The 9911-nt window shown below is 33.3% G+C and overlaps 1 long non-coding RNA gene across 1 annotated transcript; it reads left to right on the top strand.

Annotated features, from left to right (window-relative positions):
* Window positions 1-2814: 2814 nt before the first annotated feature.
* Window positions 2815-5502, top strand: LOC145790493 (uncharacterized). Its single transcript, XR_014329242.1, has 2 exons — window positions 2815-3926; window positions 4005-5502. It is a non-coding gene; the product is annotated as an uncharacterized LOC145790493 (long non-coding RNA).
* Window positions 5503-9911: the final 4409 nt, after the last annotated feature.

Genomic DNA, 9911 nt, shown 5'->3' with positions numbered 1-9911 from the left:
ATATATTTAAAGTTCTATGATAAATAATATTATTCGCAAAAGTCGAGAAGCTAGTTCCGTCCGTGTCCCAGCCATTCCCTTATTGAAATCCATCGCCTCTTCCTTACCAATGTCTCACTCACCATTAGGCCCATTGCTTTCCACCTCTCCCTCATTCAAATTTGTATTCACCGTTTTCTCTATTCTAACATCCATAACTCCTCTCGGGCCCAACAATGTGTTGTGAAATAATTATTTTAATTAAATTTAATTAATAAATACATAAGTGTGTCAATTGCTAATGAGTTTGGCATAGACTATGATAATGCTCAAAATGATTGGGCTATGGCTAAGAAATACTGGAATAAAGGTTGAGTTGAGTCAACTAGTTCTAGGCAATTTTAAAATCCAATCCCTTAAGCGAGACCTTTTCCATTTTACATAAAAGTGGTGATACAAGAAATTGGGGATATTTATTAGCGAGTTTGCTATAAGTTTATACTAGTATGCCGATACAAAGAAAATACTTACTAGTTCTTGTCCTCTCATATTTTGCATAACAAATTCCAACCAAAATGCCCTTTGTTGTAACGCTTTAGTAGTTCAACACCCTTTACTTTTTGAAACTTTTGAAAACATAAAAATTTAATAACTTTCTATTTAAAAACCATTTTTAATAAAAAAAAATTATTTTTTTAATGGAATTGTTGAGGTCTATTAAATAAAATTCATGATGAATATAAACTTTTGAAAAAAAAAACTATGAAATCTAACCGTGGTCATAGCCATTAGTTAGTGGAATTTCACTGTCTTTATATCAATGAAATTTCTTTTGAACAGTGAAATTTCAAAATTTATTACTAAAATTGCAAAATTGAAATTATACTATGAGAAATTTATCTCAGTTGAATTTCACTATGATGTTGTTTTTATCAAAATTTGTAATTACCTCTATAGTTTTTGCATTTTATATCAATCAAATCAAGAGACAAGAACAAAAAAGATAAGATAGAAAAAAATAGTAATTTTGTGGCAAAGTGTGTTACTACAGAGAAAACAAAACATTAAAATATTTTAGATAACATATATACGTATATTTATATACATATATGATGTATATGAGTGACAAACAACACACAATAGTCTATATCTAGACCGATGAGGTTTGAAATCATGATGGAAATGCAAATGCAAATGCAAATGCAAATGGCAAGAAATGCGAGCAACGGAGACTCGGTAGAGGTTGAGAGATTGGTGGAAACTGAAATCAATAATAGCAATGATGATTTTGATGACGTCTTGGATGGCGGTTGAGACATGTCGTTCTAGAGAGTATAGAGAAAAAGAGAGCAGAAAGAAAAGTACTAATTATTTTTGAAATTCTTAAGATATTTTTGACCGTTTATGTCAAAAATTTATCTATGCTTTTAAAGTTTGAAATCTCAAGGATTGCAACCAACAAACAATCTTTTAATAGATTATAACTCTAAATAAAACCGATAGAATGATCTATTCATAATTTTCCCTAAGAAAAACTATATTTTTTTTAAATTGAGTAAGCAATATTTATATATTTTATCTTAAATGTAATTTGAATCATTTATCCTAATTTTGTTACAATTATTCATTGTTAATTTACAATAAAAACGTTGAAAATCGTATGTTTATTTGTTAATATTTCGAAAACATCATTGACCACAACACATTCCATTTTTTAAAAAGAAATTTCTAAAAATTAGATTAAAATAAAAACTATCCCTCAAGCATATCACAAGTTTACTTTAGCGTGTTCTTTTTAGGGCAAATTACACTTTGCCAAAGTTTCACCCGTTTTTCACTTTGGCCCTTTAAGTTTTATTTTTTCTACTTTGACTTTTCATATTTGAAATCCTTTCCACTTCATTCCTAGACTAACTTCCATCTAAAAAAACTAACAGAATCTGCCATGTCAGCAACTTACCTATAAAATAAGAATGAAAAATTATTTTTTTAAAAAAAAATTGTACACGTGCTATGCACATGTAGGGAACCCCCAATTGTTTTAGGGTTTATTTGCCTCAAACCCAAGTAAAGAAAAGAGAATGAGAGAAAAAGAAGATGAAGGGTCAAAATTGAGATTGAAGGAGTGAATCAAACCCCGATCAAAGAAAAAATCATCAACAATTCGAATTCTTTATTTTGAGGGCAGCAATGGCAGGGACTGTTGAAGAAAGAGTCGAAATACCCCATTACAATAAGTATTTTTTGCTTTTTGTTGTGTTTATATATTAGGGTTATAATATTTGTCTATAATCATGATTAAGGTTTGGTTTGTGTATTTTTACAAGATATTAGATGGATTTCTGTTTGTTTTTCATTTTTAAATTTCTGATTAGGAATTTATGGGTTTTTGTCCATTTTTCATGTCTGTAATTTTTAATGGAGATTTTGTTATGCATTTTTGTGACTTCTTTAGGTTCCTAATTTCTTAATGGAGAATTTGTTATGGGTTTTTGTGTAGGGTTTCCATGTTTCTAATTTTTTTAATGGGAAATTTGTTTGACAACTATTTGTGGTAATTTTTTAGGTAATGGGTCCCTATAATCTGACAAATATTGTTGGATTTTTTATTGTTTTGCTTGTGTGTATAGTTCTGTAACACTTTTTTTCAAAAGTGGTCCCCATTGTGCTTGTCTTGTAGTCTCTTTAATATTTTTGCTTTGTTTATATGTAATTACAGATCCTGATTCTATTAGTCAAACAGCCTTATCTGATGTAGAGATTGAACATGTGGATAATAATGAAAGGGGGCATAACACTAGTGATCTTAATTATGAAGAGGATGATGAAGACAGTGTGTATGATGAATTTTCTGAATTTGAATTTTCTGAATTTGAATATACCTTGAGTGATGATGATGTCTTATTTGACTTGAATGTGAACAAGGATGAGGAATGGAGTCGACTAAACAATGCCACTAAGCAAGATAAAGTAATTGTACCAAAAAATGTACCAGACCTAGTTGTGGGTTTCTCATACGATGATTATAACTCAGCAGATGGCTTTGAAAGCCTAGATGAGTCATTTGATGAAGCTGGAAAGACAGTTAAGAAGCCTAAGTTTCCTATTTTCAAACTAAAGTCAAGAATGAAGGATCCTGATTTCAAGCTATAGGCATGCTTTTTAGGTCTGCAACACAATTCAGAGACGCTATCAGACAACATGCAATTATTCAATGGAGGAATATTAAAATAGTAAAGAATGAAGGAGATAGGGTAAGGGCCAAGTGTCAAAACAAAGGGTATAAGTGGATGATTTTTGCATCTTTAAATGAAGAGAATATAATGCAAGTGAAGTCATACATGTCTAACCACTCATGTAGAAGGATATTCACTAATGGAAGTGTGAATGTTAGGTGGTTGGCAGGGATTTTTAAAGAAGAGTTGAAAATTAATCCAAACTAGTCAGTAAAATCTTTCATGGAGAAAATCAAGTTTGACTATAATTGTAAGGTGTCTTCTAGTCAAGTTTATAGAGCAAGGGCCAAGGCACTTAAAATGATCAATGGGGATGTGTCAGATCAATTTGGTAAAATATAGGACTATTGTGAAGAAGTGAAGAGAAGTAATCCAGGCACCACAATCTTTGTAAACTTAAATGCTTCAATTAAAGGGGGGGAAGACGATATGTTTGAAAAATTTTATATTTGTTTTGAACCATGCAAGAGGGGATTCATGAAGGGATGCAGGCTTGTAATTGGACTTGATAGGTGTCACTTGAAGGGGCCACATGGGAGCCAATTGCTCACAACTATTGGCATTGATGCCAATAACCAAATTTTTCCTATTCTATATGCCATGGTTGAAGTGGAGTGCACCAGCAGCTAGAAGCGGTTTATTTGGAGTTTGATCCAAGATGTTAGTATAATAGAGCAACAAAAGTATACCTTAATTACAGACAAGCAGAAGGTAAGTTTTGTACTTTTTTTGTTTACATAACACACTTTGACATAATGGATTTTGAGATTTGTTTCGTGTTTTATACAGGGGTTAGAGGTTGCAATTGCAAAGTTTCTACCAGGTGTGGACATAGGTATTGTTTTAGGCATTTGCACAACAACTTCAAAGGTGCTGGTCACACTGTTAAGGCACTTAAAGATTGGATGTGGGATATATCAAAAGCAAGTCACATGGCTAGGTTTCAAGCTCTTATAAAAGAGCTTCAAGATTTTGATGAGGAGGCTTTTAAGTGGTTAGCTAAAAAGCCACCAATGTATTAGTGTAGGTCACACTTTAGGACATTCACTGAGTGTGACATGTTATGCAATAACTTGTGTGAGTCCTTTAATGCTAAAATAGTTCATGCTAGAGGAATGCCTATTTTAACAATGTTGGAGAGAGTTAGAGTTTATTTGATGGAAAGGATGAGAATGAAGAGAGAATTGGTTGTGAAGTGAGATGATGATATTGAGCCTAAAATTCATAAGATTTTAGAGAAGAACAAACTTGAATCCAGCTCCTACATTCCTTCATTGGCTGGTCAGAGAATGTTTGAAGTAGGAGGGATTTTTGGGGCCCAATATGTGGTTGATTTGGATGCTAAAACTTGTTTATATAGGAGATGGGATTTGATTAGGATCCCATGTATACATGCAGTGGCAGTAATATGGAATTTTTATGAGGAACCAGAAGCTTTTGAGGATCATTGGTATAGAAAGGATACATACTTGAGAGCATATAACCACATTATATATCCAATGAATGGGCAAGACATGTGGCTCAAAACAGGTCTTCCAAAAATTAAGCCACCTAAGTATTCTATAAAGCTTGGAAGGCCAAAAAAGGTTAGGATAAGAGAACTAGATGACCAACCTAAGCAGCTTACCAAGTTGAGGAAATACCAAACATCATTGAAATGCACAAGTGTGGGAACTCAGGTCACAACAAGAGAACATGCAAATCTGAAACAAAGTGCACAAGAGGAAAGTAGAAAAAAAAATGCCAGAGACAAGGTATAATATTTTCTAATATGGTTTAATATTTTCTAACATTGTTTAATAGTTTTTAACAATTGGTTTATGTGAAGCAACAATGCGAGCAACAAACAAACAATTCACAACAGAACTCAATTAGCTCTAACATCAATTTAGCTCTACTAGGTTTTATGCAAGCATCATCACCTGAAGTTAGAAGGAATGCAATTGTCAGAGGTTCTGCATTAGTAAGAGGATTTGTAACAGTTAGAGGCCCAACTCCATTGAGAGGACTTGCTCTAATTAGAGGCTCTGTTTCAACTTCAGTTAGAAATCTTGCTCCTACATTATTTAGAGGTCCATCTCCTACACAATTTATAGCACCTGCAGCATGGTTACCAATGAGGACTACACAACCCATGCCATCCTTGAGACCTCCTATTGTTAAAAGAATGTATATTGTCAATGGGCTATGCCAGTGGGGCCCTAAATCCAATCAGCCATGATTTGTTTGTTTTTCTTACTTAGCTTTTTCAGACTTAGATATATTTTAAGGTTTGGTGCGTTGTTTGGAATTGGGTACCTTTGTTTTTGTTGGACAAACAGTAGCATACTTTATTGTGCTTATGATTTGCATGACAGGTTAGAGATATGGATATGATTGATTTTGACCTTTCATCCCAATTGTTAAATTCCAAATTTTTTTTGTTTTCTATTTTTTATTTTTTTGCATCTTTAGTGAATTTTTTAAAATTTTATTCACAAATATTTAAATTTTGTGCATCTAAATATTTTTAAATTATTATAAATTTTTTTAAAAACTACATAATTTGACCTTGTATAAATAAGATATCCCTTAGTTCTGGCGAGAAAAATTCCCTCCATAAGTTGGTGTAATTTAATAAAGATCATATAGTTAAAGGGTTAATATAGGAAACATCTTAAACTTAAGGGTCCAAAATGGGAGAAGAAACTTAAATTTTGAAATTGACATGAAGCTGATGTGTTGCTGGCATGGCAGATTCCGTTAGTTTTTTGGATGAAAATTAGTCTAGGAGTAAAGTGGGAAGGGTTTCAAACATGAAGGGCTAAAGTGAAAAAAATAAAACTTAAAGGGCCAAAGTGGGAAACGGGTGAAACTTTAAAGGGGCAAAGTATAATTTACCCTTCTTTTTATTATTATTTTTTTAATATTTTGATAAAATTTTCATTAATATGTAATTCAAAAAAGAGAAGAAGTTAAAGGCACCTTTTTAAGCTGATATCAATAAAATAAATTTTAGTATATATCATAATTTTTTACTTTTTACCTCTATCAAATAAGAATAAAATAGTAAGATGGGGATTTTTTTTTTAAGGTTCCTGGTATTAAGACTTTATAGCATAAAAGACATTCAAAATTTTTATAATGTCTAAGGTCTCACAACATCGATCTAGAGAAATTCCCTCTAGGGAAATTCTCTCCAGAGAAATTTTGGACTTCCCAAAGAATTTCTCTGAGTTCAAACCATAGAAAATTGAAATTTCTTTGAGTACCAAAGAAATCCAGAGAAAATTATGTAGAGAAAATTTGTATGGCTTTGTGTGGCTCTATTTAAAGAAAATTGTGTAGAGAAAAGTTGTGTGGCTTTGTGTGGCCCTATCCAAAGAAAATTGTGTAGAGAAAAGTTGTGTGGCTCTATCTAGAGAAAATTGTATAAAGAAAATTTGTGAATAAAGTCAGAGAAAATTTCTCTGAGTTCACAAATTTCTCTTGCTCTATTCACAAAGAATTTCTCTGACTTTGTGTAATATGTAAGCCAACAATGCAATCTTTACTAACAAACCCACAAAATAATGCTAAAGCAGTCAATAATCACAAATTTCAAATAAAGTTTTCTCCACTTAAATTTAGTTATAACAAGAAATTCCCCATGAATAGAACAGTTTGTCTCCACTCTGAATTCCAAGACTTACCAGATATGTGTGCTACAGTTACAATTTCTTTCGTAAAATGTAAACATCGGCCTCTTCATAGACATATTCAGGGTGCAAATGTTCTCGTGGAACCTTCTGGATATCGAGAAGAAGATGTCCGTTCAATCTAGAGAAATTCTCTCCAAACCAGAGAGACCAGAGAAATGCTCTGGATTGAAACCAAAAAAATTCTCTCTATTTGCAACAGAGTTATATTTTTATGAACAGTCCTTGGTGATCGTACATTGATCCAGGAAACCTTAACCTTGGACGTGTCTTCATAATCTTGAATCACATCTCCTAATCGAGTTCGTAGGATTGAGATTCCAATTCGCAATGACTCTGGCCAACCAATATTAAGTTCATTGAAGCCTAGCCAGTTGTGATTTGAGTTCACAATCAAGCTCATCCAATTGCGAACCAGTCACGATATGAGTTCGCATTCGCGATACACCCTAGCCATTCAAGATTTGAACCTATGTTTTTGCTGATGTTCCATTCTGATTCAACCTAGATTCAGAGCCGTAGCCCACATGCGAGTTGATCTTCCCTAGAACTGGATCGCAATCTAATTCAAAGTTGAACCCTAGCTCTTATGTTTCGAAGTTGCACCAGATTTTGAGTTGCGATCATATTTCACTTCTGATTTTGAGAGCTCACCTTTAATGTCATGACGATGATGATTGCAGGAAAGAGGTACTATGGGAAGGGGGTAGAGAACTCGGAGGAAATGAAGAGGTTCTAGGAGATTTGATTTGAGAGAGTCAAATTTCTCTGTCATATATGGGTGTGGGGTTGAGGGACTTTAGACATCATAAAATAATATTGTGGATCTCTTCTATTACTAAAAATGGAAGAGGGACCTTACGCTAATTTTCCCAAGGAATTTTTTTTAAGGTCCCTGGTATTAAGATTTTATAGCATAAAGAATACCCAATATTTTCATAATGTCTAAGGTCCCTTAACATTGATCCAGAGAAAATTCAATCCAAAGAATTTCTCTGCACTTTCCAAAGAAAATTCAATCCAGAGAAAATTTTACACATCTCTGACACCAAATTTCTCTAGATACATCACAGAGAAAATTTTACACATCACAAGAAAAATTTCTTTGAACATATTTCGGAGAAAATTTACACATCTCCAACACCAAATTTCTTTAGACATATCACAGAGAAAATTCTCTGGACACATCACAGAGAAAATTTTACACATCTCCAACACCAAATTTCTCTGGACACATCACAGAGAAAATTTTACACATCACTAACACCAAATTTCTTTGGACACATCATAGAGAAAATTTTATACATCTCCAACACTAAATTTCTTTAGACACATCACAGAGAAAACTTTACACATCTTCAATACCAAATTTCTCTGGACACATCACAAAGAAAACTTTACACATCTCCGACACCAAATTTCTCTAAACACAGGAAGTGAGAGTAAAACATGAGGAGGTCTTAGATCTACCCCAAAAACTTAACAAAAAATTAAAAAAAAAACAACCCTAGGAATTCAAGATATTTTACTTTGCACCCCCTCTGCTGATCATATCCTTGTACATTCTAATGGAGTCTAGCCTTTGCAACTTTAATTGTTGTCTGAACCTGTTGATGAAATCATCAGCCTTTGCATCAATTGGTTCATCTTCTACAACCTCCGTCGAGACTCTACCTTTTTTCATCGTCACCGGACGACAAGTCTCCACAATTTTGTCCTCCTCGAAGTACGTAAAAATCAACTTGGTGCTCGCAGACTTCCGAATCTTCACTGGAAGCTTCTCCAGCAACTTGCCGAAGGCGAGGTTAGTGTCAGACTTGGTCTTGTTCACGTGATGATGGTAGACCCCATCTAGACTCCTCGAATCATATTTTCAGAAATGGGTTTGTTGAGAATTTTGATAGGTCTCTGATTTTGGGGAATTCTGAATCTGGGTTTGGGTTGGGATTGAAGTCTTGAAGTCTTGAAGTGAGGTTTGGATTTAGAGGGAAAGAGAGAGAGAGAAAGAAAGAAAGATGAAATATGGAAGGTACAGAGAGATGAGGTTTGATTTGAAAGAGTTAAATTTCTCTGTGATATATAGGTGTTGGGTTGAGGGACCTTAGTGTAACGGCCCAAAAATGCATATCACAATTATCTTAATGGAATTATGAGTTAAGATGATTTAATTTGGAACTATCTATCTAAATTAGGAAAATATCTGTTGAAGCTACGACTTCAGGCCTGAAATTGACGACCTTAATGGGCTTAGAAACTAAAATTGAGTTCATGGATAGACTAATAGGAATTTTTAATACCATTTGGGGAGTTTAATTGAAAATTGATTTCGTCTGATTCGCTAAGTTATGTTTGGCTTTACTTTTATACAATTATATGTATATATGAGATATGAGGTCATTTGAGCTCATACTTATCAACTTAGACCCAACAAAAATCAGACAGAGAGAGAGAGAGAGAGTTCTAGAGAACACCAAGGAAAAGAAGAATGAAAGAGCTTGAAGAAGAAGGAGGAAGATTAAAGTTTTGACCTCCATTAATCATCCATCTACAATAAGGCTTCACTCCTAATTCCTTGAATTTGAGGCATCTCCATGCCTATCCTCTTAATTTAAGCTTAATCAAGAAAGCATTATACATCTTTGAAAGGGGTTTTGTCGTGTATGAGGTGGAATACCTATATGAACATGCATGGCTAGATTTGTAGGAGTTAGTTCAAGATCTTGACATACAAGGCATGAGTTCATAAAAGTCTTGTGCATACACTTGCTCTCTTGCATGGTTCTTGAGATTTAAAAAGGAAACTCCTAGATTTTGAGAATTGGGACTCAAGTATACATATTTTATGATTTTACATTTCAAGTCTAAGTTTGATTTTTCACATGGCAATTGGGTTTTTGATAAGAAGTTCTAATTTTTTATTTGATGTTAGAAATTGTTCATTCAACTTGTTTTGATAAGTTTTGAGCTTTGAATTGCATGAAAATAAAGTTGATTTTTGCAAAAGAATGAGTTCCCCTTC

The sequence above is a fragment of the Camellia sinensis genome, chromosome 5 (assembly GCF_055761805.1).
Source record: "Camellia sinensis isolate YWXY chromosome 5, ASM5576180v1, whole genome shotgun sequence".
Classification (NCBI taxonomy): domain Eukaryota; kingdom Viridiplantae; phylum Streptophyta; class Magnoliopsida; order Ericales; family Theaceae; genus Camellia; species Camellia sinensis.
The sequence above is the reverse complement of the archived record's forward strand: the minus strand, read 5'-3'. Positions and strand labels throughout refer to the sequence as shown.